The sequence below is a fragment of the Coregonus lavaretus genome (genome assembly GCF_964263955.1).
Source record: "Coregonus lavaretus genome assembly, chromosome: 14".
NCBI classification, from domain to species: domain Eukaryota; kingdom Metazoa; phylum Chordata; class Actinopteri; order Salmoniformes; family Salmonidae; genus Coregonus; species Coregonus lavaretus.
Genome location: NC_140001.1, coordinates 29,856,424 through 29,862,486, shown reverse-complemented (window position 1 = coordinate 29,862,486; position 6,063 = coordinate 29,856,424). Strand labels below are relative to the sequence as shown.

Sequence of the window (6,063 nt, the reverse complement as noted above, 5' to 3'; positions counted from 1 at the left end):
AAGTGAAGTCATTCACACGTCCAGTGCTGAAACCTGTGACCCAACGCTAACCCAGACCACCCCACCTGGGGACAGGCCTTCTGAGCTCTATACCATGGTGGGGAAATGGGTGAGCCACAGTAAAGGCCACATTAACACAGTAAAGGGCCTTAGAGCATCACAAATGTCAGCTGTGTTGACATGAGTTTTCAGCCTTTAAAGACTGACATCCTAGAAGTGATAAAGTATCCAACTGGAAGGAAGAAGCTTTTTAAAGGCAGCAGTTAAACAGGACTGACTGATGGAGGACGAGGAAGGTTGAGAAGAAGTTATGTAGAGGAGGAGGAGATGATGATGTCTAGGTGAGGAGATGATGTCTAGGTGAGGATGAGATGATGTCTAGGTGAGGAGATAATGATATCTAGGTGAGGAGGAAAGGAGATAATGTCTAGGTGAGGAGGAGATAATGATATCTAGGTGAGGAGGAGATCATGTCTAGGTGAGGAGGAAAGGAGGAGATAATGTCTGGGTGAGGAGGAGGTGATGTCTAGGTGTGGAGGAGATAATAATGTCTAGGTGAGGAGGAGATAATAATGTCTAGGTGAGGAGGAGAGGAGGAGGATAATGATGCCTAGGTGAGGAGGAGAGGAAGAGATGATGATGTCTAGGCCCGTGAGCAGTATATGGAAGATATGAGGTGTTACTGCATGAAGTAGTTCATCCTGCGATAACCTTTTTCTGATGAAGCTCTAAGCCATTCTGTCGCTCACTCTCTTTCTCTCCATCTCTCTTGTATGTGTGTGTGAGTGGCCAATGGCTATCAGTGCGTAAAGAAGGTAGCCTGTGTTTAGTAACACTTCAGAGTGACGCCTGTAAGTGACATGTTCCTCTCTGGACATACACCCAGGCACAGAGGCTGGTATCCTAAATGTTAATGTTCCCACATGGACACCTCTGTGCCCCCTCTGCCCCTCTCACCCTAACCCCACACCCTTTCTGTCCCCACTAACTCTGCACCCGCGACTTCATTGGTCAAATGCCAGCGGATAGAATAATGGGCACTTTTCTGCACAGACACACTGCCATCTATGTGTGTGAGTATGTTAAGAAGAGTTTAGGAGTGTGTGACCTGATGGTTTGGAACTTCTCAGAGTGAGTTTGAGCACCGTGTTTCTGTGTGCTATTGTAGTTTTAGTCCCTGTTCTGCTGTGTCTGTCAGACCAGAGGGCCAACACTAGAGGGCGCTGGAGTGCCAGACACAGCTCCCTATCAGGACAGTGACCCTAGAAGAGACTAGCCCTGTCTGGGGAACACACACTGCACACACAGACAGCCTGACTAATGATACAAGTCATTTACAGTAGTGATGTTGTTTTATTGAACAATGGTCAGTGGTCTAGCTGTGCCACTAGAGATCCTGGTTCGAATCCAGGCTCTGTCGTAGCCGGCCGCGACCGGGAGACCCATGGGGCGGCGCACAATTGTCCCAGCGTCGTCCAGGGTAGGGGAGGGAATGGCCAGCAGGGAAGTAGCTCAGTTGGTAGAGCATGGTGTTTGCAACGCCAGGGTTGTGGATTCGATTCCCACGGGGGGCCAGTATGGAAAAAAAATGTATGCACTCACTAACTGTAAGTCGCTCTGGATAAGAGCGTCTGCTAAATGACTAAAATGTAAAAAGTGTAGTGTGGGCTAACAGACAGTAGAGTGTGCTAACAAAGTGTGTATTGCAGCCTGGGACCTGGTGCCAGAAAGCTATGTCCTGCATTCCAACCCCAATATAAAGTAATAACACAGTGAAACAACACTTCCTTGAGTCTCTGTGCCATTCGGCATCTCTCATTGGAATCCAATCAGGACAGCTTGCAGGTATTCTTTATGTAGTTTATGATGTAAACAGCCCTCTCTTTTCCACAAAACAGGACCTGAGAGAGACCACCTGACTGAAGGGGGTAAGGGGGTGAGTGAGTGAGTGAGTGAGTGAGAGAGAGAGAGAGAGAGAGAGGTGTAGGAATGTGACTTACCCTGTGTGATGTGATTGTTTGCAGAGCAGTAGGTTGACCTTGTCCCTTGCTGACACACACACAGTCACACACACACACTCCTTCCCTTTGGTCTGGCTGTAGGTGTGTGGGACACTTGGAACCACTTCCTCCATACAGACCCAGTGGTTAAGAGCGTTGGACCAGTTACTGGCATAACCAAAAGGTCGCTGGTTCGAATCCCCAAGCCGACTACGTGAAAAATCGGTTGATGTGCCCTTGAGCAAGCCACTTAACCCTAATTGCTCCTGTAAGTTGCTTTGGATAAGAGTGTATGCTAAATGACTAAAATGTTTTTAAAAAATAAAGACTTGATAGAGGAACTGTAGAAGTAAGGATGGGACAGTGTAGTCCAACCATGGCCACAAAAAGGCATGTATTTTACCTCTCTCTGTCTATGTATCTTTCAGCTTCTTAGTAGTCCTATAAAGTTAGTTCTAACATGGAGAAGTTTGTTTAGTTACTCAGCTTCTATACTCTCCCTGGGCCTACCCTTGCTTATCTTTACCGACTGAGATGATGTTCTATAAGTCTTATGTAAAATATAGATATGACAAGTTCAAAACAATCAAATTCAGTTTGTGAGGAATATTTGTGATAACAGTCAATAAATAATTTTAAATGATTAATTTGCCTTTTTTCAAACAATGTACTCTTCAACTATTAGTGTACTTTATTAGATTTCTACACACAGAGACGAAATATAGGATATATTATCTGCAATTATGAATACCTAAACTAAAATCTCTTTAAAATCATAGTATTTTAGATATTGCTTAAGACGACTAAATTGTATAAAACAGCACGTGATGAGTATTAGAACACTCAAAGGTGGGGGGAGACAAAAATAGTTTTCAAAAATGTTAAGTGGCATTCAAATTAATAGGCTTTCTACATGTATGATTTGATTATGGGATGTTTCACTCCCTGTCAGTCAGTTTAAGATTGTTTAAATAAACACATGTCATTAATATATACCTAAACTTAAAAATATAGCCTACCATTGACCCTCGGACCTGGGAAAAAAAATGTTAGGCCTAATTCCTAATCTAAATTTACTGAAGCTAACTCTTTGAATTTAGCGATAGGCCCCTACATTCGTTTATAACAATCTGATATATTTGTAATATTGAAGTTATAAAGAATAACGGTTTTCGAATTATGCCTAATAGTTGTTTTATAAAACATTAATTATTAAAAAAGGTGAATTGGAAATGCGCGTCCTTCAGGCCTACACGCGCCTCGGCCAACACGCCTGTCAAACTATAGCCTACCAAAAAAAATTCTCACAAACAGTTGCTGTTCGTAATGAATGTTTTTGTTCCGATTAGATCAAAATGTGATTACACATAGAGGACTACAATTATAGCTATTAATTAAAACAGTCGGCCTAGACCTAGTGGACCTCTGTAGCTCAACTGGTAGAGCACGGCGGTTGTAACGCCAAGGTAGTGGGTTCGATCCCCGGGACCACCCATACACAAAAATGTATGCACGCATGACTGTAAGTCGCTTTGGATAAAAAGCGTCTGCTAAATGGCATATTATTATTATTATTATAGACGGTATTGAGAAAGTATCAGACATTATTTCATCTGAATCATACGTGTTCAAATCATACACGTTCACAACTTCACGTGCAGCCGCAGCCAGACAAGACGACCGACCATCACTTGACCAAACATGAAATAGGCCTATTCTATAAATATACTGTGAGTGAGTGTAGGCCAACTATCTCGAAAAGATTGTTTAACAGAATTCTAAATATTCTACACATAAAATATTTCAAGATTTTTGTATATCTCACACCAAGGCCGCTGTTTCTGATTAGCAGTGCAGGATTTGAGATGTTAATGAGTCTCTATCTTTCTCTCTCTTTATCAGGGTCCAAGGCCCCAAATATAAAAGAGAACACGTACAGGTCAGAGGGCGAGAGGGGTGAGACAGAGGCCTGAGTTCCACTGCACATTAAGTTTAGAAACAGTTGTGGTCTGATATTCGCAGAACACCCTCACATCGGTTGGTTATCAATAGAAAGTTGATCTTTGTCCATCAGTAATTTCCATTCATTTCTCTGGCAGTTGAAATGCCACATACTGGTAGCAGTATAGTATCGGCCTAATGTTGACTTTATATCTTTGTAATTATTCACAGTGGGGTCAGTCGTGTGAGCAGTGACGTGTGTGGTGCAAGCAGCGACGGAAATCAATGCCCACTCCACAACAGCCACAATCTCAATGCCACTACACGACAGCACATGCTCTAGGCATATGTGAATGCCCCGACGCACAGACGCATGGACTGCTTCATATGAGACCATCGAGGACTGTTGACACACTAGGCCTTGGTTACAGACCGAATAGACCGTAAATGTCCCAGCGTTGAACTGCCATCTGAACACGGTAAGATACAACAATTGTTGAAATAACCTACTACTGGTCTGTTTTGGAGACCATGCATGACCGACTGGCTATAGGCCTTCTTATTTGTGATAAAAATAGAGGTCAAGCCTTTTACTAATATGCCCAATATTTGCCTAAATGATCTGCTAGGCTATCACTTTAGGAAATAATTGTTGGATTGAAGAAAACCTTGCGCTTTAGAGCGCGCGGGACACTGCATGAGTAAAAGCCAAAATTCTGGTTACAATCCTGTAATAACGAGTTTATTACTGTGAGACAGATTACCGTTTTGAGGAACAAGAGCATTATCGAAGCAGAATGTTAAGGCTACAGAGTCATCATCGGTAGCCTATGAGTCGTAGCCAAGACAATGTGAGAAAAGCAAATCAGATTAGGTTATAATTAGGCTATATTTACGCGAGGTTGGCCTATTTTCTTACACCAATGAGTCCAGGCTATAATTCCACACTATTGTAATAGACTGTATCGCTGCAAACCTATCCTATTTCAATGTGTGTGTGTGATCGCGGATTGATTATTTGATTAAAATCTGAGTCAAGTTCATTCCGCCAGATGGAGAGAGCCGAGCCTAAACGAGCGCCTGTTTACCTCATGCTGACCCCTTCAACTCCGGTTGACTCTGCTCAAGAGCTGCACGGTAATGAGGGCGACCGGTTGATTATCTCGATTCTCAGTACAGACGCACGCGCCCTGCAGCGAAATGCTATGTGAAGGATGGTGGCCTTTGAGATAATATACATGAAGGCTAGCCTAGCTATTATATAAAAAAGGAAAAGATAGTCTAATAGTATTTATATTCTGAGATCATGCATGCATGTATTTTCAGAAAATGTTGCTCCTCTCTTAAATAGGGATAATACCTTCATGCTCTTTAAATCAAACCAGATCTTCATAAACCGACCTCCATTTTCTCAAAATAATCCCTGGCCATGCAGGGAATGAATTAATCTCTCTTGTCTCTCAATTCAATTCAATTTCAATTTAAGTGCTTTACTGGCATGGGAAACGTATGTTAACATTACCAAAGCAAGTGAAGTAGATAGTAAACAAAAGTGAAATAAACAATAAAAATTAACAGTAAACATTACACTCAGAAGTTCCAAAATAATAAAGACATTTCAAATGTCATATTATGTATATATACAGTGTTGTAACAATGTGCAAGCACAAATGGGAAAATAAATCAACATAAATATGGGTTGTATTTACAATGGTGTTTGTTCTTCACTGGTTTCCTTTTCTTGTGGCAACAGGTCACAAATATTGCTGCTGTGATGGCATGCTGTGGTATTTCACCCAGTAGATAGTTTATCAAAGTTGGGTTTGTTTTCGAATTATTTGTGGATCTGTGTAATCTGAGGGAAATCTCTCTCGCTGTCTCTCTCTCTGATTCATATCATCTTTATTAGCATGAATGACAAGGCCACTGTTGCTAAAGCTCTGTCTCTCTCTCTGCGTGTGTGAGAGAGAGGTGGGAGAGATAGAGCAAGTTTATAGGCCTACATTCTTTCAGTGACTGCCTATGACGCGTGGGTACGATGGGGGTGGGGGCTGAAAAACGTAGGGGGTGCCTTGAAATGCATAATTCCTGATTTGAGGGTCAAACCGAGCTCCAGCTCCAC

The 6,063-nt window shown here is 42.3% G+C and overlaps 1 protein-coding gene across 1 annotated transcript in view; it reads left to right on the top strand.

The window, feature by feature from the left end:
- The first annotated feature begins 4,272 nt into the window (after positions 1–4,272).
- Positions 4,273–6,063, top strand: part of LOC311141492 (T-box transcription factor TBX5-like) — a 25,685-nt gene continuing 23,894 nt past the window's right edge. Inside the window, exon 1 of the mRNA XM_084176834.1 lies at positions 4,273–4,420. The gene's annotated coding sequence lies outside the window, so the exon portion shown is untranslated. The remainder of the gene's footprint in view (positions 4,421–6,063) is intronic.